General features: G+C 31.9%; 1 long non-coding RNA gene across 1 annotated transcript in view; it reads left to right on the top strand.

Annotated features, from left to right (window-relative positions):
- LOC148279876 (uncharacterized) overlaps window positions 1-27012 on the top strand; it is a 457924-nt gene that overhangs the window by 331286 nt on the left and 99626 nt on the right. The window contains exon 6 of the long non-coding RNA XR_015822763.1: window positions 14434-14478. This is a non-coding gene — a long non-coding RNA (uncharacterized LOC148279876). The remainder of the gene's footprint in view (window positions 1-14433; window positions 14479-27012) is intronic.

The raw sequence follows: 27012 nt of genomic DNA on the forward strand, positions 1-27012 counted from the left end.
TGGCACTGTGTCTTTATTGGCAATCTTTTATTACTTTAAATGTGTAGCCAATATATTCCTTAACAATAAACAAAAGCAATTGTTAACTAATAAAATCGTTTCTAAGAAATAGAGTCAGGTAAACTGGGAATTACGGAAAGCGGGGTAAGTGCGAACTTTTTTTTGTCCATAGGTGTAATATCTTTCTAAGTCAAAAAATATTTCGTATTTTCTTGTAATACAATATGTCGCCATAAATAAATGTTTGATTTAGTGGCTCATCCCTCTTGCGGCAATATTTTAGGGGTTGTGTAAAATAATCAGCATTATATGTACATGTTATCTTCCCTTGTAACACTTAAAAGTATTTCCTAAAACATGATTCTTATTCATCATTATTAACAATTCGTTTATCACTTTTTTGTATAATTTTTTTGTTGTTTAATTTTAATTTTCCACCACCCTTTTTCTTAACTCATAAATCTTCTTTTTCCTCTTGTAAAAAATGTCAAATGATATATATTTATACACATTCATGTCCACCCTCATTTCATTATACTACCCATTCCCTCTCATCCTCACACAAACTTAAACACTCACACACAAAGAAACCGATTTATGTATATTTCATGCGTTTTTGTGGATATCTGTCATGGGTTTTGTTATCGGTATATTTTGTTAATTATATTTTTTTAACCTGTATTACTGTTGCTATCCCCGATAAATAAATTAATTAATAAAAAATAATATAAAGCCCAATCTACTGCAAATCAGGTTGTGGTTCCGTGTTAATCACATCAAAGGTCCCAGGTTCACACCCCACTCTACCACCACTTGATTCATATTTTTAAATAGTGAATTATTTACAAGTCGTTGGAAATGGCTACCAATTTTTTTAAAATATAGTATTTAAAAGAAGGAATAACCCACTAAGCCTTAGGTTTGAAAGATTTGAATGAAATGTAAGTCACTGTAGTGTTGGTTTTATTTATTTATTTATTTATTTATTAATATACAAAGCACGCAGTGCCTTTTACCTTAAAAAGATACATATTAAAAATAACATAAACATTTCAATAAAATGTGAAAATCTTAAAATTAAATACAAAAGTATTATTTTACATAAGTACTATATATATATAACACAGCAGTTTTGTATAAAGAACATATTTAGTTATAAAAAAATAATTAAAATAACAGATAAAATTTTAAAAGGAAAAGAATTTGTTAATATATTTTTCTTTAAAAGGTACAAAATATAAGTATATTAAATGCAATAAAATTAGGTGGTTATACTTAATAATTTATTCGTATTAACAAAAAAAACACAGTTTTCTTATTAATTATCAAATTAGTGATGCATAGGACACTGCATTGCTACATACTTCAATAAGAATTTGTAGCCCTACGGGAAATTGGATACAATAAATGTTTTCTTGCGCGCGATAAAAATTGGAGCAATAAATTGTACCGCAAAGTTTCCTGAAAATGTACGAAAAAATAATAAAAATCATTTCAATAAAAACGGACTACTTTGAATGACGTCACTGTTTCACGTGAATAAACCCTTGATATGAGAGTTATCGAAGATTTCCGGTTTGCTTGTCGTGGATGGACCAATGGGAAAAACTGATGGAGAATAACCGGAAAAAAACCACTGACATCCCACAAAAAAATCGTAGCGCTGATAATATACACAAAAATGTAAATGTTGGTTTAGTTTAATCGTCTACTAACAAATAAATTTAAAAAAAAAACAACTGAACTTCCTCATTACAGCGTATCTTGATCAAGTTGAAAAACCACACTTAAAATCAAAATTGCCTATTTCACCTACGGAGAATCGTACCCGGAAACTAATGCACAGTAGGCAAACGCTTTACTCAGAGGGGTACTTCTTCGCTTAGTTTTCTTTTTCTAGATTTTTACTTGAAAATTGCCGTCGAGTCAAAAACACTCGCCTAGGGTTCCGGTTCAATTTCTTACTCAGAACTGTATTCTTCATTCGCTCAGATACAGAACAACACTCTTATACATTTTTTAATTAAAATTATTTATTGACAATTCTTGATGGAATTCCATTGTAATGATGTAATAACTTTTATTTACATATAAGTTATTAATTTTAAAATACTTCGTACACTTTCACTCATTTATTTGACTAATTAGCGCTTTCACCCTCTAATGGGCATCTTTAAACTAGTGAATATTATACAGTGTAAGGATTATTTATATAAAACTAAATATTATCTTAAGTGTAAGTACATTAAAAATAAAGTTGAAAAATATACAATAAGCAATATTTGAATGGAACACAGTGAAACAAATTATTGAAACATGTGTTGGCAGTGTACTTTAATAGAAGATTCTATTCTATGAAAAACATATATTGTTTTATTACAATGTTCAAGGTCCAACTTAAGAAGCTAATAAAGAAATCGCTAATTGGTCAAATAAATAAGTGGAAGTGTAACAAATATTTTTTTAATTAATAACTTATTAAAGTAAATATAAGTTATTACATCACTACTTTTATCCATGTTTAAATTTTAAATGACTGTGCTAAAAAAATCCTCTTGAGACTGTGCTGTAACGGTGTGTTTTATTATATCTCTGCTCCCTGATGGTACAAATTTGTCCCGGAGAAAAATAAGTCATATATCTCTTTTACGGGAATGAATTTGATGTAACTAATCACTGTCGGTAAATATTATGACGTTTTTAAGAATGAATTAATAAAAAAATATTAGTCCTGGAGATAAGTTTTGCGTAAAGCTGTCATTCGTTTCGCTGTGTAAAATTACTACTCTTTTTCAATTTTTAAAAATATAATTATGATATCAAGGAAGTTATTTATTAAAAAAAAAATGTTTATAAAATGTTGGATTTTCATTTATTTTTGTAAATCGTTTTAAAAAATAGCTACTCCTTTAATATTGCAATTCCTTGACGGAACATTTGTAGCACTGACTTTTTTTTGTACATGAAGTATTAAGAAAAAAAAGAAAACTCTATTAAATGTATGTTTAGGCATCAACGAGTTAAATTTGGTAATGTATCCAAAATAAAACAAGTTTATTGGATTATAATTCTACTTTATTTTTTTAAATATACAATGGGTATATTGTGACGCGTTTCGTCTTCTTAGGACATTTTCAAACTAACTTAAATATTTACAAAGTTTTCTTATATACTAAAAATAATTGCTGTTTCATGTTTGTGGATTTCTATACAAGCCAAAATGAGAAGAATAATAAAAAATCAGTAAGGGAATACTGAGTATATTTTAGAGGTACATTTTGGTTATTTGAAAATGTCCTTTCAAGGCGAAACGCGTCACAATATACCCTTTGTGTATTTTAGAAAATAAAGTAAAATTATAGTCCAATAAACTTGTTTAATTTTGGATACATTACCTAATATAATATGGAATTCCACAATAAATAAATCATAGAGTTAAGCAAAATACGACATTTTTTAGAACACAGATGTTTTAAAACAAAATTTTAATACATATTTTAATCCACAAATTTGGAATATCCAGTGACCGGTTTCATTGCTTTCGCGACATCTTCGAGACTGGTATCTTTATTAAGGAGTTCAATGTATATGTACAAAACAGAGGCAAGGGTAGATAATTCAAAATTATATGAAAGTAAATGAAATAAATATATTTTTATGTTAACGATCATTATTAAAAATTTTCGGGTTAATTAATGAGTTGATATAATGATATTTTAATGAGTTTAAGTATTTTATTTTTACCAAGATACCAGTCTCGAAGATGTCACGAAAGCGATGAAACCGGTCACTGGATATTCTAAATTTGTGGATTAAAGTATCGCTCGTCTTTTATTTATATAATAAATTACAAAGAACTTCTATCAAGAATTTTCACTTACAAAGTTAAATGTTTCAATAAATTCAATTAAAACATATTAAAGAACCTAAAAACGAGTACTTTTTTGAGTCAGGAATATGGAAGCACAGTCATTTACAGGGCGTATGAACTGTCATTGCCTGGTTTTTTAAATTACCTATTTTTCATAATTTGTAAAAAAAAAAAGTAATTCAGACAATTTGTAGCGAAATACGACATCTTTATTATTTTTTAAATAGAAAAGACGTATTACGTTTTGTTTGATGTGTAGACTCGTTTGTCACATTAAAGGGATAACCAATGCCATACATTATCGTCGATACCAGAATTCTATTGTAAACTGCTTATTTCGCCCCGCGACGATTATTTCAGTTTTCCAGAATCGCCAGTCACTCGGTATATTTTTTTATGTTTTCCGGTTTTATGAAAAGCTCTATTTGTTATGTTTCTCGATTTATAATCTCTGTAGACAGGTAGCGGGACAACGTCTGTAAAATATAACGCAGTACGCAAACACCACGTCCTATCTTCCTTGCGAAGGTCGCGTCCTTTATGAGAATATAAAAGTGACAGATGCGAAGACTTTGAGGTCGAATTTCGTCCCGAAATTAAATTTGCTGTCCTTATTTTGTACCTTTCTTTGTGTCCACATTTTTCTACGAATTTTAATATTCGCTTGGAACGGCGCCATTGAAATTCATTTCCTGAAATAAACAAACTTCCGTATTCATTTTCTATAAACAAAATTGATGAAAATTTGCAACAGAGATGGAAAACATGTAACATTTACTTTTCTACGTACGATTGAAATCAGTATATCTTTATTTCATCTGCGTGTTGATTTTCAAAAAATATTCTGTGTTTACGTAGTTGTGTCCGTTATTTTCCAAATTTAAAAATGAGCAAATGTGAAAAATACAAGTATAGGTTATAAATGTATTCTCCTTCACTATTCTACAATAAATTAGTTAATAACTCATTGCATCTTTACCGTATACTGCGCAACAATCGCAAGCAGCTTTGGTGACTGTATTTTCTCAAACAAATGCGAAAAGAAAGAGCCGTCGAAAATGCTCACTTTCGTCTACTTTATGTTTCATTTTTAAGGCTTTTAATCCGATATAATAATAGATGTAACGTTAAAACAAATACAATATCTTGTAGAGCAGAATGTTTTCTTTTGAATGACGTATACTTTTGTCTTTTTTTAACGTTATGTGCTCATTTTTAAATTTGGAAAAAAATGGGCAAAATTAATGTTATCAACCATTGCCTTTATTGATGTGATTAAGTTTTACCGAATAACACAGAAAATCCCTTAAAATACACAAACAATCTAAACTTTTCGCTGTTTCCCCGTAAAGGTAGGCAGAGGGGACAGAACGCTACATTTCTTTGTCTTTGTATACAGATCTCGCTTATTCTGCATTCATATATCTTCTCATTCACGCTCGATTATTCCGTCGTTTGATATGTCCGACTTCAAGTATTTATTGGATTTTGTCATGCTGTGTCTTTCTCGGTCTCCCTCGTTTTCTGCATCCATCAGCATTCGCATCGTTAATCTTTTCACCCGTTCTTTCGGCGTCCATTCGCTCTATATTTTCAAACCAACGCTGCACTCCTTTCTTGATTTGGTCGATAATGCTTTTCTCAGCCTCACATGATGCACTAATCTCGACATTTCTTCACTTTAGTTAGTTTTTGTCCAACATACCATTTTAACGAATTTTATTGAAGTGTTCAGGAGTTCTGAGAACGCCTTTATTTATATAATTAAAATACCAAAAATTTATTTTTTTAATGTTTAAGGGATTTTTAAAACGAATTTTGTATAATTTTGTAGCCATTGTTTATACCTATTTTGTAAAAAAAAACTATATAGCTCTAATTTTGCAAATTTATGTTTCAGTCTGTTAAATAAAAACTAATTAAGGCGACGATTTGTTCACCTGTCATGCGTAGTTTTTCCACACACTCGCTTGAGAGATCACATTTCGACAGCATTCAGCATTCAGCATACAATCATTCTTTTTTTCAGATTCCATACCCTACTCCCATACATACGGAAAAATTAAGAATGAAAACGACATTTGAATGGTACAGCGTATGAATGTTTATGATAGATAAACCCCTATGATAGATATACAAACGAAAATTTGAAAAATAGTTAATACAAGATTTAAATATTACGCCTATTTTTTTATTTTGTGAGCGACAACTTTTAACGAATTTTAAAAATATGGGATTAATCGATAAAGCTCTGCGATAAAGGTGTAAACTGAAATGTTTCAAACCTTCTACCCTGAAAGCCTTTCACGGGTTTGGCTTAGCCGCGAGCTTTGCTAAACGCAGTAAAGCTTAAAGCACAGATCGAAAGCGCAGATAGGGAAGTCTCTGTGAATATTATAGAGCTTTTTCAGATGTTTCCTAGGGGCGAATTCTCTCACTATTTAGCGAAAAATACTTAAAGCTTTCTCTACTCTTTTAGTAAACTATTTCACGCTTTCATATCTATTTATTTGGAACTAAAATATTGTTTTTATCAACCACGTATTAAAATTATCACATTAGCTAATTTTAATTCACATTTAACTTTCTTTTTTACTCATTTTTTATTTTACGGGTAATTTAATACATTACGTATTGTAAACCCTGAATATCCAGTAGTATAACTTTACAAATGACAAGTTAACGAATAGAAAGCTGCTGATCTGTCGATACGTATGGCGCAAAATGTTCCCATTGTGACAACCCAGGACCCAGAACCTAGGCCACCTGGATGAACCGAGATATGGCGGCAAGGAGAAGAGAAGACAGTTTTTATAAATTCAGAAGGTAGAGAAAAGTCTAAAGAAATATAGTATCATGTAAAAAAAAAATATTCCACAAAATATTAAAAATAAAATGTTAGACAAGCAAAAAAAAAGATATGTAACTTGAAGATATACGGTGCGAAAGTAAAACATAATGTCAATTTCTGTTTCATAGGAAAAAACAATAAATGTTTATTAACATATCCTTTCATTGTATTTTTTAATTTAAAAGGCTTATTTTAAAGGTTTTAAATAATGATATTGTTGAAAATAACAGTTTCACCATACTTCTTTTTTTTCTGTGAATATGTTAATTCTGAGCGTGAATTTTCATCAAATTGAATAAAATTTTCCTTTTCATAAAATTCTCCTATATCGCCCTTGAACTCAAAAACTTTTTCTTCGGTAGACACTCTTAAGGCTCTGTACCCAGAAGACAGATAACTAAACTTAATAAGAGCTTTTGCATTACTTTCTAAAGCCGAAAAAACACCACGTTACATTTCTTTAAAATAAATTTATTTATTAATACATCAAAAATGAATGTCCATGGGCCTTATTTAATATAATGTTACGAGTTCTTATAAATGTTTCCAGACAAAATATTGGATTTCGTCCTCTCGGAAGTTGTTAAGATTGACGTATTACAACGGATATATAACGAACATTCTAGGAATTTACATGGCTTATGACCTGTCATTCGCAGGTCTATGTTACATTTACCAATTTGCCAGTTTAAACATCCATATTTCTTAAATCTCATCTGCATCATGGAAGGTTTCAGATCTTTGTTTCACAAAAATCAGCTGATGGAATAAGTAAGAACTTAAATTTAACAAAATAAGTCATTTTAATAAATTGACACACGGGATGGGATAATGTCTCTGAATTCGGATTTTTTTTTTTTTTAGTTAAAAAAGAAATATTTTCGTTCTTATGATTTACACAAACATTTCATTTTGAGGGCCATTCTCAACGAGTTGTAAATAACTCACTATTAGAAAATGGGTATCAAGTTGGGGTAGAGTGGGATTTGAACCACGGACCTTTGGTCCGTGAGTCCGAGACTCTAGACACAGGACCACAACTATTTCATTATCTATCATTTCATCTATCATAAATTTTCTGTGATTCATAAAAAATACTGTTTATGCGGAAAAAAATACGAGCCTGTGTGTCCGCTAGGACGGACGATTGGCTATAAAATCTAAATTAAAGATGTGTGCGCTTTGAAAGTGCACATAGGTCGAAATACACCAGATGGCACATCTTCCCGCAACTCTTTTCTCCCCACCCAACCCTACGAGTATAGAATTGCAGAGCGCCCATGTGATTTTATAACTCATTGTGCGAAGCCGACTTGAGTGTGGATCTCCGTCCACAATTTGAAGAACTCTGTTATGCTGGAGATGGTTCTGATGAAATTTCTTAGGTATCTTTACTTAAGGAAGTACGGATACTATCCGTGGTTGTACCCGTCAGACTTCAAACTGGGAATGCTTGGCTCCAGTTGTTTGGAGAAAAGAAGAAGTCCACGGTATTACGATCAACTTAGATGTAATGAACAATATTTTTCTTCATGTTTTTAATGACTACCTAAGGCATAGGCGACTTAAGCTGTTTTATCTTCCTGCTTGCAGAACCAGCCTGCCAATGGTAATGCTAGTAGGAAGAGCATTGTCTTTACTCAACCGTATATCTTATAGATATCGGCATCTTTCATATTACTGAATGAAAGTTCAGAGAAGAAAGCTTCCTTTTACTCTAATTCCTGGGTATTTTCATTTTAATCATTTGTTCACATTCAGATTGTATTGCTATTTTTTTTCCGTGTTAATAAAATAATTGTATCTACATGAGCAGACTACAACAATAGCAAAATAAAATATTAAATCTAGCATATGACCTCTCTTATCTATCACCAACTAACGAACTCTTAAGAAAACTTAACAATTACGTGTTAATGAATTCAACTAGAATCTTTAAAATTTATTCATAAGTCAGCCACTGATATTATTGAAGACAAAAAACGAAAACTTAAAAAAATTGTAATAAACATGGACAGAAAACAAGAATATCAGAATAATATCACATGCACATTTATCATATTATGTAAATGTTATCAACTATCAAACATCTACATTTAGTAAATGGGATCTAAAATTTCAACCGTCCATGCGCTCAGTAGCTGCAAGACTTGTTTTAATCTAACTTCTATTTTTATAAATTTGCTTTTTATTTCATTTTTTAAAATATCACTTAAACTCTAAACTTCATTGTCAAATAAAATGTTTAAAATTAAAAATGTAAACAGGGGCTAGATTTCTTACTGTCTATGCTCTATGTAGCTGCAAGACGTGCTGTTATCTAACTCCTTTATATCATATTTGTAATATATCATAATTGGAGACGAGGAACTAGAATCTCAACCGTCCATGCGCTCTGTAGCTGCAAGACGTGCTGGGATATTTATTTATTGTACAGCGCCCTTGAGGTGATTTTCACAAAAATGGCTTTATATAAATTATCCAAACATTATTATTATTATGCCACATTCCAAAACGACACAAGAACAATCAAGACCAATAAATCAGGGACTGAAATCACACAATAAACTACCAGACAAAACTAAACAAAAAAATTATACTTACTTTTCAAAAGACGTAAAAAAGATAAAATTATTATCAACAGAGTATGAATAAAAAAGTATATATTATTTTTGTAAAATTAATCCGTAAGGGTTAGTTAATAAATTTTCAGATAAAAAAAGAGGAATTTGAAAAGTGGTCAAGGTTATACCTAAATTAATTCAGGTTTTTAAGTTTCTATGAAAAAAAGCTCAAAAAAATGCAATAAAAAAAATGTTTAATAATAAATAGTCTTATTCCCCATCGTAATCATGAATATATTTTTGTAATGTACATAAACGTATTAAATAAATATAAAAAAAAATACATAAAAAAACGCTGGAACAATTAACCAAAAAGGATTATATTACCACCGTATCTTATGATTTTAAACAAAGTTAACTAAAGATTTGTTTGTATTGGGTATTAAAAAGTTAGTGCTTTAAATATTAATAAATATGCCTAGGCAAATTGAATTCAAAGCCATCTTGAGGAGATATGTCATAAACGGCATTATACATTGGCTAATATTATCACTATAAATTATTATTCTGTAGTATTGTTTGTACGCTTTCCTTTTCGTATTGAATTTGCCAATTTATCTCTACTCAAACATATTATCCCAGCTCTATCCGGAGCCGGTTCTCGGAGAATACACCGTTCTTGAGTACCGATTCTATTCGTAACATTTCCAGTAGTAATGCGCATACCTGTTATGATGACCGAATATTCGTTAATTTATTTTATTCATATATTTAATTTACATTGTTGACAAGTCAAAACTCTTTATTGCTCAACTGTTCGCCCTCTTCTAGAATATGCCTCCGTGGTCTGGTCTCCATTCTATGTCAATCGCATAAATCACATTGAATCAATCCAACATCGCTTGCTTCGAAAAATAGCGTGGATGCCCAGAATAGAGAGAGATAATTATTCTTATGCTGAAATAGAGTCAATTTTAAATATTTCTAGTCAACAAAAACGTAGAACTAATATTGACTCCATATATATGTTCGGCATACAAAATGGTATAATCGATGTTCCATCATTACTCGGACAAGTAAAATTCAATATTCCGACTTGTAGATTGAGAAACAATGAAGTACTGTTCATTGATCAGCATAGAACAAACTATGGCCTAAATTCTCCAATGACCCGTCTTTGTCGTATTGTTAACTCAAGACAAGATCTGGACTTTTTTGGTTTAAGTTTACAACGATTTAAACGAGCACTAAATAAATAGTCTAGATCTTGTCTCGATGTCCCTTATGTTTGTCAATGCTTCTTTCTTTTTTTAAAAAATGTTTTAAACTATTCTTTTATTGTAATATTTAAACCTTATAAATTGTATACATGGACAATGTCCGTTAATAAATAAATAAATAAATAAGTCATATGTTCACTGTATTTCTTCTGCGCTGATTTGCTTCATCCAGATTTTGATTTATATTTTGAAATATTTGTTATCTCTCTACACTTACTTAACGTGTCTGGTTGGATCATATCCTGCCACTCCAATATGCGGCGACAAATATTGCCGTGTTATTTGCCACAATTAAGTCTCCAGGAGTGCAGCCTTCTCTCATGAGCAGGCATGTCAGTAGGTGGCTGTCGTATATATCATCAACAAAGAGGTACTCCCACCTTTGGAGGTTTTTTTTACACCGTGTAAACCCACCCATAGTCTGTTGAGGGCGATCCATAGGGAGTAAGGTAGGTATTCACCTCCTTGGATACCCTCACGTGGATCCATCCACGGTCTCGCTCCAGAATCTTGTTGCCACAGTTCCTCTCTCCGTTGTTGTGAAAATTCAATAGGGGAGGTGGCTTTGATAAAACTGTTTCTAGATCTCGGACGCGAGGCCATCGATTGGTGGTGGTGTAGGGGATGTCTAGAATCGTGGGTTTGTTTGTACCCCTCTGCTATTGCGGCTGTCGTCCTTCGAATGTGTGGTTCGTGCGTTTTCGAATCACTCTCTATGAGAAATAATGACAGCAGACTATTATCGTTTTGAGTACATAAGTCTCCGACTACTTGGTGAAGTCTGGACTGCGGCATGTCTTGCAAAGTGAAGCTCTTCTTCACTTCGTATGCTTTTACAAGCTCCCTGATCCTCAGATTAAAAACAAAACACTTAATTTCCTTATTACCGACAATCCCAGTCTAGACCGCAACTAAAAACCGAAACTAAATAGACCGAAACTAGCTTAAATATATCTTCTCTTCAAGATCATCGAAGTTAATCTGACCTTCTAGTCCTATTTAAAATTCTCAACTCACTCTTTGATGCGCCTGAATTACTGAGTGCAATAAAATTAAATATCCTAACTAGAAACCTCAGACAAAATTTACTCTTTCATAGTGATAACCATAGATAACCATAACCATAACCACTATGGTTTTCATTCCCCGTTGCCCAGAATTATTAGGTCTGCCAAAAAACATACCAGTCTTGATTTCTTTAATAACAAGTTGTCTTTTTTCAAACGATCACTGAATCAAATTCAATTATAAACACCTCTCTCCTTCTTCAACTCCCACCAAATCTTTTTTTTATATGGGAGTTGTTTTATTATTTACCTTGCTTATAATATACAAGGTTTATATTTCAAAAGTGGATTTTCTGCAATTACATATCTTTAAATTTATCTAAACTGTTGGAATCAGGAGGAATATACTAATGTGGGCCAATCAGGAACTTTTCAGCATTTGCTCATGTGGAGAGAAAACCACTTAAAACTCTTCAGAAGAAGCTGGCCTATTGGCAGTAGTCAACGGGCCTTCCGTCTACTATATGCCGTTCCACTCCCACCAAGTCTACTATATCCTGTTGTGTCTTTCTACTTTCCTTTTTAATAATTTTCTATGTATAAATATGTCCTTACAAATGCCCATTGGGGTGGGGTGTATACATAAATAAATAAACTTGAAATCAGAAATTTTAGTATATGATTTAGTAATCGATCATTCGAACGTCCGTTTCAGCGCACCCCTAACGCCCACCCCGCGACAGCGACCGCACTCTGTCGTATTATTTGTTTACCAGCCTCCGGATGTAGCACAAGGCACCGCGAGTATCACGACATACGAGCGACGCGAGTGCGGGTTTGTTTGTCCCGGCGTACTGTGAAACGTAGATTTCAATTCATACCCCTCCTCCGTTTCCATTTGCTGGCGGATTGAGCCGACAAAATAATCCCGATTTTGCTACATGCTCCTCAAATGATTTTACATGTTCCAAAAATACACATTTTTGTATGTTTAAAAGCAATATTACAAAAATCTTCTATTTTTATTTTATTATTAGATATGATGTATGCCTGGAGAACGAATTGGCGATGAACGAAAGTAAGTCAAAAGTGATGGTATTTGAAAGGGATAGTAAGGTTACTGACAGCATAATAAATGTATAAAACGAATGTCTCGAACAAGTAGAAGAATTTGTGTATCTGGTAAGCATTCTTTCAAGAGATGGAAGAGTGGAAAAAGATGTTGAAAAGAGAGTGAATGCGGACAACAAAATGAACGGAGCACTAAACACAGTAATTGCTAATTAGAATATGTCAATCGAAGCTTAACTGGCAGTGCACAACGGAGTTTTAGTCCCAACACTTATATATGAACGTGAAACATGGAACTGGCAGAGAAAGAACGAAAGCCAGTGAACGCGGTTGAAATGCGATCTCTTAGACGAATGTCTGGGAAATCAATGTATGACAGGGTTACGAATGATGAAATCAGGCGAGAGTGTAAATCTGAGTCAAGTATAATTTATAAGATTAAGAAGGGTCTCTGAGATGCTTTGGTCGCGTAGAACAAATGGACGACGAATGAATGGTAAAATGAGTCAATTTGGCGAAAATGAACGGTAACGTGAGACGAGTACGACCAAGGAAGATGTGGCATGATCAGATAAACCAAAACCTAAGGTCTAGTCATGTCAAATGCAGACGGAACCAAAGGGCATGTATGACAAGATGTATGAATGTGGAGGAAGCTAGGAATGTATGCCAGAATAGACGCGTGTGGCGGTCCATTCTCTCTGCCTTCCCCTACGGGGAAATGGCGTGATGGTAATAGTAGTAGTAGTAGTCGTAGTGTTTAAAGTCACTTTTAGGCGTTTTTAATGTTAAACCTTACGAATTAATGAAAATTAGTTTATTTTTGACGCGTTTTGATTTGTTGTTATGTTAAACATATAACTTATTTTCGAAATCTCTAAGTTCAGTCATATCACTCTCCTACTTCGGAAACATAAAAACATTCAGTTTTATCTGCGGTCTTCGGACGCACGGTATTCAAATACGATACCTATTTTTGAAAAACACAAATGTACCGATACAGATAATTTCATTCTGATGGTCTGTTTTTAAAAAATCGGTACAGTTTTAAAGTGCGGAAAATGGGACAGCGAAACGTCGATTTTATCTATCTTAGTTGGGCATAAAAGGTCCGAAATACAGTTGTCTTTTTAGCATAGCATTAGGGAGACAGCTTTAAGACAGTGACAATAAAGCAATGTTTAAATACCTAGTGACGATATGTAATCTGTAACACAAAAATAATAATAATGTACATATCTGCTTTTAATTAAATACAAAAATTCAGTAGTCAGATGGCAGAAGGGACCATATGTATTTTTGTCTATGTTTTAGTTTTCAAAAGTTTTAATTAATATTTCAGTAAATACACGCAGAAAAAAAAAATCAGCGTCATTTAGAATGGTAATTTATTATTGAAAAGCAACACTATAATATTTTAGTTTGTGGATTAAAGTCTTGAAATTGAGACGTATTTCAGCTCTCCTGAACATTTTTGAAAATTACAGATGGTCCCTTCTGCCATCTGACTACCGAATTGATATCAAACTTTGATTGTGTTCATTTAATATATATGTCCAAATATGCACTCAAATATAGCAAGAGCAAAGCACTGCCGGGTTCAGCTCGTAATCAAGAAATCACAATGTCGTGTAGATTTTAATGACTGGTGTAATTTCAGCTTATTTATTTGTTAATATTAGTGTTTACCCGGATATGTTATTTTGTATTTAATATATACAAAAATAAAACAAAATACATATTTTTGATTTAACCCCATTATTTTGTTTCAATACGTATTTTTTTACAGATTTTGCTGTGACGTCAAATACCCAAAAGAGTTTCCGGAATCATTGTAAGTAAAATAAATTGAAATTAAAAATTATTATTGTGTTATGCACGAGTAAAGAAAACTGAGATGGATATGTTCTCATCATCACTATGGCAGCATCATCTGCATGGCACGTGATGTTAATGACCTTATCTCCTTTAGTAGATTCACTACTTTTTTTTATTCTTAAAAGCGTTTTTTTTTGTATATATTTATTCTGCTTGTGTAAGAAAAGGTTTTAAACGCATATATTGTTATTGTATATTTAGTTATAAAGGTGCTAAACTTGCTTTGTTTCTTTGTGGTTCTCAATATGTGTTATTTTCTAAATGCTAATATTATTTATGTTCCGAATTGAGTTGTTGTAACTCCTGGGAATGTAATTCAATGTATTATACTTGTGAAATACTTTGTGTTATTTGATTTATAAATAAAAAAAATAAAAAAAGAACGACCATTCTAGTACGTTTTCATCTCTACACTATTGCATTAAAAAATATACATCATTTTCTGGGTTGGCAACCTGTCCTGTTTGTTGTCTATTGCTCTATTTTTCGACAGTTCCCAGTACCTACTTCTGAGGCACCACCTCATCGTAACTTTTCCATAACTCAATGTTTGAAATAAATCATCGGACCCTTTGAATCATTATTATTTATCCCGCCTGAAATTTATTTAGAATTATTTGCTTATTAAATTCACTGCGAATAATTTTTACTTTTGTAACACTTTTTCATTACGTTTTTTATTTTGTCCTTCGAATAAATACGAACTTGTGAACTCGAAAAAAAATATTTTCGAGTGTCTTAATGAGTTGAGAATTCAACTTGAAAAGACTTGAAAATTATTCACGAATATTCAAATCAAGTCATAACCTTTCGCATTTAAGTATTTTTGCCACTCGAATTAATAATAAATATAAGTTACTGATGTTAGTAAATAAATTTGTAAAACCACTTACCGACTTTTTATGTCTACCGGTTTCGAGACGTATCCGTCTTTTCGTCAAGACACTCACTACACTATCATGTAAATGCTAAAATACACAACGTCCAACCAATTCCCCAACATACCAATAAATTATAATAATAAAAATATTTTATAGTTTTATTCCACTTTTTTACATATATATTTTTTATATTTTCCATATCACCAGTCTGACGATGTCGGTCACAACAAAACCCGGTCACTGGTAAAAAATTTATAAAAAAATAAAAAAATATAAATAAAAGTGGAATATAACTATAAAGTATTTTTATTATTATAATTAAAATGCAGTTCCACCAAGAAATGTCAGTAGAAAAACTCAATATACCAATAAATATTATAAATTTAATTTTGATTGCATGTTTGGACGTGGTGGTGTTTGCATGCCCCTATAACTTTGCATATCTTGTACGTATTTTTTTGTTAATACTATGTATACTACGGTTACGGTAAAAGTAAACTTGTATTTTAGGTTTTTTGCACCACAACAGGCCATGGTGCTCAATGACAGTAGGGAATTTCAGCACAGAATACCCTGGCCAGATTTCCATTTTGTTCTCACCGGGAATCGAATCCAGGACCTTCCATTTGAAAGTCGAGCTTCTTAGCCATTATTTAATCACGGAGGCCGTCGCATTTGCATATTAGTGTAATGAGTGTCCTGAGGAAGAGACGGGTACGTCTTGAAACCGATAGACATAAAATGTCGGTGTGTAATATTTACTAACATTACTTAAAATTATTTTATAATTACTATAGCATCTTCTCGGCTTAGCGGCGGCCTCCGTGGTGTAGTGGTCAAGACGCTTGACTCACGCACGGAAGGTTCCAGGTTCGATTCCCGGTGAGAACACAAAAATTAAAATGCGATTTTTCTCAAGCCTGGTTGTTCTGTAATATAATTCACCACTGTATTGGGGCCTCCTGGCCTGTTGTGGTGCAAAAAACGAAATGAAATGAAAATCTTCTAGCTTTAAATAATTTTACATTTTCAGCTTTTTGTATATCCGTCTACAGTATGACGTGCGCGGATAGCGGCTAAAATTTTTAATGCAGAAGCTTGACCCAGAGTCGGCGAACCAAAATATTTATAATGAGGTCAACAATTTAATCTCCAGCCTCGCCCGCCGGAAGTTCTCTGATCTTGAGGAATTCTTGGCTTTCTATGGAAATAGAATCTCAAAAATGATGCCATGTTAACATTTATACTACAACTATCTCACTATTTCAGTGTAAGGGTTGACAGAAAGGATTGGACACTACACGAGTCTTATTTAAACATGATTCCGATACTGCTCGCCTCAGCCTTAAGGCTAGGTTACATAGTTATATTGTATTGTATGAGCGGTGTGTTGGAGAGCTATCTGACGAGTTCCACTTCTAAATATTTTATATGTTTAGAATCACACTCTTCTCTAATGTAATACCTAAATACGTTTGTATGAATAAAAGTAATATTGCGTTTATTCTTAATATGCAAAAAATTATAATTGTAATATTGCCAGCCCATAGCAACAGTGAGATATCTCTGAAGAACATTTTCTGAGATAATCGGGCTTTGAAGCGCTCAAAGAATCCGACTGAATCAAATTATTTGAAGAAGAATAAATACTAATGCTAGTAAAATAAATAAAACGACTTGATTTATTGGGTCCACGTGTAGTATTTAGTGAACATGATAAAAATAAAAAAGGAATTAATTCATTAGTTACGTAAACCTTGACGAAGAAGCTTGTTTGCTTTGAAACCGGTCGGTGGAAAAAAAATAAAAATAATAATTAGTGGTTAAAAACAAAGTTGTTTTATTTATTTTATTATAATGAATAACCACAAAGTTAGTGCTTCAATTATAAACTTTATACTATTGCTAGTCTTTAAGTCTTTGGTGATATTTTACATCGTTTGTGTTCGTTTACGTACTCTTCTCTATTTAACAATGATTCAATGTGTTAATTTTGCAATTTTATAAAGTTTACAAATACTTTATTGTGCACTCTGATTTTTCAAGACAAAATTTATACTAATTCGAATATACAAACACTCTTACCCTTACTTTCGCCCAAAAATTTTTATTCAATTCCTACTCGTTTATGTATAATTTTTTTTTGTGGATATCTGTTTAGTACACGTATATTTGCTGCATTACTATTAATATCCCAAATAAATAAAAAGTACCCTGTAATATCACTTTATATATTAATATGTACGATATTATTTAGAAGCTTGGCTGGTTTGTTTTAAACCTTATTATAAAATCTAATCATTATCAACTGTTTCTACCAAACAAATAAATATCACATAGGTTAAATATCTAACTTCGATATTTTATTCTTTTATTTATTTACATACATAAGGTTATTGTACATTATTTAAGAGAATAAGTCCCAACTCCATGGGATTAAAAGTCCTGTGTTGGGATGAGACAAGAAATTATATGACACAGACACATGAGTATATCTCCACAAATATAGGATTAGAAATATAAAAAATGATTATAAAAAATATTTTAAAAAACACATATATGGCACATCAATATGGTAAACAGTAAACTTAAGCATTTGGAAAATCATCAAGGAGTTTCCTACTCAAATCCCTCTCACTAAGGAAAATCCAGTCCTTAACTCCTTTCTTGAAAATATTTTGTCTCCTTGAGAGCTTAATACGTTCTTCCAAAATATTAAACACTCTCGGTGCGATAAATGGGAGATGTCTCTGAGCAAAAGTCGTGCGGGTTTTGGGTATGACATAATTCATGCTCTGGGAAAACCTTATTATTTCAAAACTTTTTTTTTCAAATTTAATTTATTAACATATTATCTGCATGTGTATGTCAAAATTGTAAATTTCGGGTTTACTTCACTTTTGCTTTGGGCTAGCGATATATTGATATATCTTGTAATGAAAAAACTCACGTAAAAGGTCCTAGCCAGTTGGGACCCGAAACCGTTATCTTATGTAAAATAAATAATAATAAAGCGAAAATGAGTCATTTAAATAGTAAGTACAATTTAGAAAATAATAGAAGAGTACTTTTTTATGCGGAAAGAAATATTGCAAGGAAAACGCAGTTACGAAGAAGACTCTCGGCTTAAAAACTTTAGAGAGGATTTCACTGTGGCTTTAATTCCTTATTTAGAGTGGCTGCGGACAAAGCGAAAAGTCGCTTGATGATGCCAACCTTCACCGTGTAGTGCCACCATTAAAAAAAACGAAATTAATAATAAAAGTAAATTAATAATGCGCTTATTATTATCTGTTTATTATTTACCCTAATCTTATTTATCTTCGTTATCTTTCATTTCCCTTGGATCAGCCGAAAGCTCTTCTCGGTAGATAATTCCGAGCTGTCAGAGATCCTCGCGAACTTCATATTTTTCGTTTTTGCTGAATCACAGCAATTATTTGTCGATTCTCTACATCTCCCCCATTAGCATTTCCATTAGGTACTTTTTACTCCTACATTATTTGAATCTTACCTTAAAAAAGGACACGCGTTACAATTTTTGTCTAATATTCATATTTTTAATTTGAAGCTTCATTAGGTAACTGAATTTATTTTTATTGAGGGAAGAATTTGCGTCTCTATGATTTACCCAAATATTTTCATGAGAATGGGAATTAAGTTGTAAGTTATACGTTTTTATTTACACCACAACAAGCGAGAAGGATCAATTGAATGTAGTTATGCAGAAAGCAGCCAGTCCACAATTTTGAAAAATAAATATTGATGTTATTGAGTGCAGTAAGGTTAATTCTATGTTCTGCTAAAAACAACCAGACCGTTTTCATACAAAAAACTTTATTAATCACCTTCTGAAAATGGTGTCTATCACAAAAACGGTATTTCTCAATTTGCAGAAAACACTCATAGCAATAGAAAAATCTTCAGATCCTTTAAAAATCACTAAAACTGGTCAAATAAATAATAAAATTCTTGTTTGTAATATATAAAAAAACTAATGTATTCATTGTTTATCACTTGTTGAAGTCAAAAACATTCCAACTATTGTGTGGATTTGATTATTCACTCTTTTCACAAAGGTGCTATACCGGTTTCATCTTAATCGCCTCATCACATTATTAGACTGGTATCCGATAAACGTAGAATCCTGTCATTAAATGAAACAATATTTTACAATATTCCAGCGAAATCCCACCAAGAAACTTTTATGATAAACAGGGAGTTCTGTAAACCCCTCACATCCGAAACCACGGTGAGCATATTTAAAAAATATTTAGAACGAACATTTTTTTAAAAACGAAAGTGTTTAAAAAAAACTTATAGTTGCGTACTTCTGCAGGGGAGAAGCGAGAGGGGCGCCGCCGCGCGGTTGACGGTATATCAGACTCCCTTCTCCCCCCTCCTCGTTTCCCCACTGCAGAAGTAAGCAACCATTTGTTTTTTTAATATTTTATTTTTGTAAATTTTATTCGTTCTAAAAATTTATTTTAATGTGCCAATATGTCTTCTTGCTTGTACTGATCATCGTGGTTTCGGATGTGACAGGATTTAATAAACACCTGTAAATCATGATTTTTATAATTTAGTAGGTAACTTCTTTTTTGCGAGACGATAGAGACACGCTAATGGTAAATATCCGTAGTCAACGTATATGATTATATCCGAATGCTTGCAGACTGGCTGGATTTCCTCCTAATGGCCACTTAAACTAGCCGATGACAGGTCATAAGCCCTGCAAATGCCTAGACGTCCATATCCCCTTCTCAAAAATGTTTTTTCTCAGTTGCAACAAATATTTATTTGGTTAACTTTTTGTATATAATTTTAGTTGTACATCAGCGGGTTTATTGCCAAATGGCAATTACTTTTAACCAACCAATAAAATATCAGTTTATTTTTTATAATTAAAATTTCAAAACATATTCCATAGAAAAAAAACATATCTTTTTATATTTTCTTTTATTCAGAAAACATACAGTACGATTACATAGTTTTATATTTTACACAGTTAGACTTAACTCTAATGGACCAGTGAAGTTTCCATATTATATAATAATTATATGTAAGGTTATCAATGAAAGTACTGAAAAGAGAAGGAATAAAATATAAATGGAAGTTGTTTAAAATTTTTTATTGAAGTAAAAAAGTTAATTTAAAGTTTGTAGTTAGTATTAACAAATGTTAATTATACTTACAATAATTGAAAGTTAAGAATTAAAATAATGAATGAAAAACATGCTCAAATTAAAAAAAAAAAAAACGTTTTCATAAAGGAAAAACAAATATACAGATACATATTTTATGGTATTCAAAGAAACGATGAGAAAAATCTTTAAATGAAATATAAGACAATGTATTTAAGTCGATTTTAAAACATCTTCAAAATTAATGACACACTATAGTAAGAGCAGCAATATATTTATTTTACATACATAGGTATACAATATTAGTATTTAAAAGTAGTTTAAAAGTATAAAAACATGTCAATACAGCAGAGAAAAAAAGAAAGAATAACAGGTATAGCAAGTAATCTTTAAAATTTGAAAAAGCAATGTAAGGAGAAGATTTCACACCAAAGGTAGTTGAGAAAATTTCATTAAAGTGATTTTAGCAGTAAAACAAATTTCAGTAGAGAAATTTGATTAAAAATTTGATATATTTAAAAAATATGATATATATTAAAAACCGATATTAAACAATACCATTTAAGGATTTCTAATACAAAATATAAAGAAAACTAATAATTAGAGTAGAGGGTGGTACCGTGGATGTATCGTGGACTGACATATCAGAAGTTCGAGGTTCGAACCTCGTTCTGTCACTACTTGATTCCTATTTTCTAGCACGTTTTGATTTACGACTAAAATAATACGTTAAAAAATGTTATTTGACTCGGGTACAGAAACTTGTATGTTGGTAGTCTTAATAGAAATATAATATTTATTAAGGTAAATATAAACCGAGTAACCGGCCTATCACAGGAAATCAAATTGGCTTTTTATAGGTTGAAGTGCCGTGTGTCGTTTAAATTTAGAAATAAGTCTGACCGAACTAATAACTGAATAGTGAATTATTGAATTGTGAATTTTATAGTGAATTAAATATTTAACAGTGAATTGAATATTTCATAGTTAACTTTTCATATATTGAATTGACATATAATATTCATAGTGTTTAAAAAGAATACAGCTACCATAATTTAGGGAGCAGAGAGCGAATACGTTTGTATGAAGAAAAGTCATACCACTTTCCCCTTATGTTGCGTTCTCTATAGTCCTTAAAATATTGCTTGATTAGAATTACAGCTGTCAAACTAATTTCATCAGTGATGGGAAATTACTGATCACTGATTAAATCGATTTCATCAGTTATTTCCGAAAATTGATATTAAAAACGCAAAAACAAGCCTATTATAAGTGTGTTTAACACAATTATTCACCAAAAAAATAAGACCGATACTTTTTTAATGAACAACATCAAATGAACTATTTTTTTATTCGATCAATTTGTCATATCTCAAACGTTTATGCAAAATGATGTAACCTTGTAAGAACGTCGTTAATAATAAGTTTTTTTTTTTTTTTGGTTTAAAGCTGATTTTATATTTAAATGTTGATTTATGTGTCAAGCATTGTATAAAAAAAAAATACACGCCAGATACGAATGATTTTTCGCTTGTCAATATAAATAACTCCTTTGACGTTACTACAAAGTTATGTGGTCACTTTTACTGACAAATGTCATTCTAATAAAGCTATATTTTAAGTACTATAGCTTTAAAAATTTCCAGTTTTTACGAAAACAATATTATGTTTTTTGTGCCCGTATCGTGATTTATTTCTCCAATAAACGCTTCATTTATTTTCCTTCAGGGAAGATTAATTTCAATCTGAAATTTTATTTGTAAACTTCACTTGTTTGCGGTGTTCAATTGTTTCTTTTTTTTATCATTTTTATTGTTTCCGCGATGAAAAGACTTTTCTCTTTTATCCCGGAATTCCTCATCGAGAATTTGCCAGATTTATATTTCGTCAATTGAAAAGATGAATTATTTTCATTTACCTCCGACAAACATAGAGTTTCATCAAAAAAATACTACCAAAAAAGGGATTCTATTTTTTCTAAATTAAAAATGATTTGTGGTAAAACGATGTACGATGTATCTTTTTCAAAAAATCATATACTGATTTGAATTGTCTTGCAGTCGGGTTGTCATTACACCCAAAATGTACACAAATATTACCAAATAATGTTTCTAAAAAATCATCTAGGCTCATCTTGTAGAACGGAATATAGGGCAATTTTGTATCGTTAGTTACGAGCGTGGCATAAAGTTTTTTTTACATTCTCCGTGCAAACTAAAAGACCAATAAAATTCAATTTTTCTCCTGCAATGAACTACTTTTGTTCCGTCTATAAGTTCAAGTAAATTCATGTTGTGTTGTGTTTTTTCAATAAATTACAAAATAAAAAAAAAATTCTTGCACAAAAGGGGTTTTAAAAATCGAAGTGTTTAATATTTGTAGAATTAAGAAAGTCAAAAAGATTGTTCATTGTTCTTAAAAAAACAACGGTGCCATCTGAATTCGGAAAATCACGTAAAAGTAATTCTTTGGAACAAATATTATTTTATTTTATTTTATTTTATTTTATTAGGGAAATCAACAGTTCTACATACATATTTTTAGTAAACAAACAGATATAGTGTATAAACTCAGAACTAATAACAGATTTCCACGTAGTATACAAAGTTAGTAAAGAAAATATATATTACATATCAAATAAATACATACAATTTATACATATAAAAATGTTATTTTCATGTACTCAATAATCAAAGATTTTTTAAATATTAATTTTAAGAACATTAAGTTACTGTAAATTGGGCGGGATAAGGACAAAAATGCTTGAAGAGAGGATAAGGAGGGGGGGAGGAGATGTACATATTTATAATTATAATGTCTACTAAGTTACATAATACATTTTTAGTGTAAATTTTAAATCTGACAGAGTGATGTTTGTATAATCTATATTTTTAAATTTTGTATTGTACATTGAAAAAGTCCTACGAAAAAAAGCATTGCGTCAGCAACGCTATTACTGAATAATTGTGATGTCAATTAAACTTTAATTTTTTTTTTTTAAAAAAAGGTCCTGCCAATGTTTGCTAGCCGAGTGAAGATGTTTTTTTTCCTGGAGTTTATTCAGATTTTCTTAATGTGTCCACTTAATTGACCTACCCTCGCAATCCCTGAAAAATGCATTAGCCTGTAATCAATTTCTTTTCAGTTTTAGCGTGACATGAATTAAAAAATACCGACACCGGTTTTGTTAAAGAAGTTTTTGCAAAAAACATATTTTCCAAACACAAAATAAAAACGTTCATAAAAATGAAATTTTAGCTGCAGTAGGTTTAGAAACTGATTTTTATCATTTATTTATATTAATCAATATTTCAAAAACACAAGCTAAATACAAAATTGCAAATTAAGTTGGAAATAAAACATTATCGATCAATCGACTTATTTTAAGTAAAATACTGATGTTTACAGCACAATTTTTTTAAACAATCGCATGCTAATTTCAGTTTCAATGGCGGCCTTTGCTTGACATTTTTGACTTATTTAATACAATATACATATAAATCACAGCGTTATTATGCACTAAATGACGGAATGAGATGCCGAATTTCGATTAATTTTTATTTTGGGTTGAATTTTTCCACGGTTTCACTGTACAACTTGGCATTTTCAAAATTTATAGGAGCTCTGCACACGGCTACGAGTTCGAAGCTATTATTGTGCCTGGTTTAATCAAATTTTGTATAAGACAAATTTTGACTTATTTTTAACACAAGACCACGCCCACTTCACAAATCTAGGTATTTAATATATCCGTGGTTTGGACCAACTCGTCCCATTTTCCAAGCGCTTCTCCGCGTAACAATACTCATGCGTGTGAGTGCTGGACAATCACATTATAACTTCAGTGCAAAATCAGCATTCTACGAGTGAAGTGCTTTCAACACACAAACCAACAACTGAACTTTGCCAGCGTCTACTCCGACCACCATCTCCATAGAAGGTGGGCCAGCGCCAGCGTCGCAAGACCGCCAGCTTCTCTACCGGGAGTGGTATTCTAAAGGCAAAAGCGCGCGTAGAAAAAGCATTTTTAACGAGTATTTACTTACTAAACATACGCTATAGAGCGATCTCTACGTGCGCAATTCCGGCCACTATACCAGTCACGCCTCATTATCAACAGGTTAACGGAGTTGCGCAACCTTTCCTTCATCCGAGAGAAGTGTGCTTGTCAATTTAATTGATGGATGCATCGAGAAAAAAGGAAACTGGATGGCTGAAAACAGACTAACATTAAACCCATCAAAAACGAAGCAACTATGGGTGGCTTCAGCCAGACGACAGAATTTGATCCAGGATACGGCCCTATCCAATGTAGGGAGTACCGCTTTACCCACCGTTAAACTACTGGGAGTTTTACTCAATTCTGACCTTTCTCTTGACGCTCAAATTAGTAGAACGATAAGTTCATGCTTCTACCAACTGAGACAAATTAAATACATACGCAAAAATTTGCCGGTTGATGCCGCCCGTCAATTATTTTAATTATTGTAATTGTATCTATGCAGATCTACCAATGAACAAAATGACTCGCCTACAATCTGTATTGAATGCTGCAGTGAGACTTATTTTCGGAATCTCTAAGTTCAGTCATATCACTCCACTACTTCGGGAACTACACTGGCTACGTTTTCCACAGAGGGTCGAATACAAGCTCTGTTGGCTTATGCATAAGTCACTGCACAACTCTGCTCCGGAATATCTAAGGGAACTATGCATTCCAGATGAACTAGCTGACAGGCGTCTCACGCTTAGATCAGCTACGTCAACGGCGAGAGGAAAAGTTATTATACCTCTACGCAAACAGCGCACTAAATTTAGTGAACGCGCATTTGCGGTCGCAGGCCCTATGGCATGGAATGCTCTCCCAGCAGAGGTGCGAGGCTGTGAAAGTGAAGTGATGTTTCGGAAAAAACTTAAAACCCACTTGTTATCTAAATCATTTTAATAAATTCGTAGCATGTGACAACAAAATAAATTGTTTTAATTAAATTACAAATTTAAAGCTTCAATATTTTTTATTTTTTTAAACTATACAATCACTATGTAAATCGCCATTGGAGTATTATAATACAAAAATAACGCTGTATAAGTTATCCATAATAATAATAATAATAATAATCCATAGAGCCCACTCTAAATTATCCTCCTTGTGACGAGGTATTTCTTCACACCTCATCCACTCCTCAACACCTTACATATTTTCGTGTAACGGATGATAGAACTACGCTATATTTGGTTTACTAATGCAGTGCCCTATGAACTTCTGGGTGTGGAAGGAGGGATTATTATGATGATTTCATAATGAACCAACGAACGCTTTTGCCGAAGTGGACATTTTTAGTTTCATAAATAGTTAAACAACAGCGAAAAAACATTGTTTTATAATTGCTTTTTACGAACGCAAATTACTGTAAAAAATGTTTTTTTCCTTGTGGCTCATTTACATAGTGAATAACTCGAAATCAGGCATCATTAAATTTCACTTATTTTTAAAACGGTTTAAAAACACGTCGTTTTCAGAATTTCAGATTCCTGAAAAAAGCTACATGAAACCGTCCTTTGGAATACATAGTAGCGTCATTAAGAATCACTTATTGTTCCCTTGTTACTACAGATGACTTAGCATACCAGTTTCCGATCAAAAGTAACTTGTGTATAGCCGAAAACGAACGCGAATACCAATGTCATATACGAGGTTTGATAAAAAAAAAAAGCTTTGAATGTTTCGACGTGATCGTAGAACAACGGCGTGATTTTCTTCAACATTCCATGAGAGCAGTTTGAAATTCCTCTTCCTCAGTACACCAACTCAACCAACATGCAAAACCCACTATTTATTTACAATATTTGAGTTTGTCCAAATGTTCGTAGACAAAAGACTGGATTTCACCCCCTCGGGAGTCATTAAGATTAACAAATTACAACAGGGATGGAGAATACCGTAAATAAGGGAATATGGAAGTCTAGGCATTAACAGGGCTTATGACCTGTCGTTGGCTGGTTTAAGTGGCCACTTTACACACTGTGTAACATTCACCATTTTGCCTATGTTTGAACATCCATATTTATTCAATTCTTCAATTCTTCTTTATTGTTGCAAAAAGATTCTTATTTTGAGAGAGAGAATAAAGGTTTCAGCTCTTTAACTTCACTAAAATCAACAAATAGAAGAATTAAAGAAATATGGATGTTCAAACATAGTCAAAATGGTGAATGTTACACAGTGTGTAAAGTGGCCACTTAAACCAGCCAATGACAGGTCATAAGCCCTGTAAATGCCTATACTTCCATATTCCCTTATTTAAGGTATTCTCCATCACTATTTGTTTATTTATTTATACTTTTACAAGTTTGTATAATTTTTTATACAAAATAATATTCCCTCACTGGGGTGTCCCGTGCCCAGGGAAACATTTTACAATTAGTAAAATGAATCATGCCTTAAATTAGTTATTCAACAGTTAA

This window comes from Micrasema longulum, unplaced genomic scaffold (genome assembly GCF_059751315.1).
Source record: "Micrasema longulum isolate JH-2025_06_02 unplaced genomic scaffold, ASM5975131v1 h1tg000656l, whole genome shotgun sequence".
Lineage (NCBI taxonomy): Eukaryota > Metazoa > Arthropoda > Insecta > Trichoptera > Brachycentridae > Micrasema > Micrasema longulum.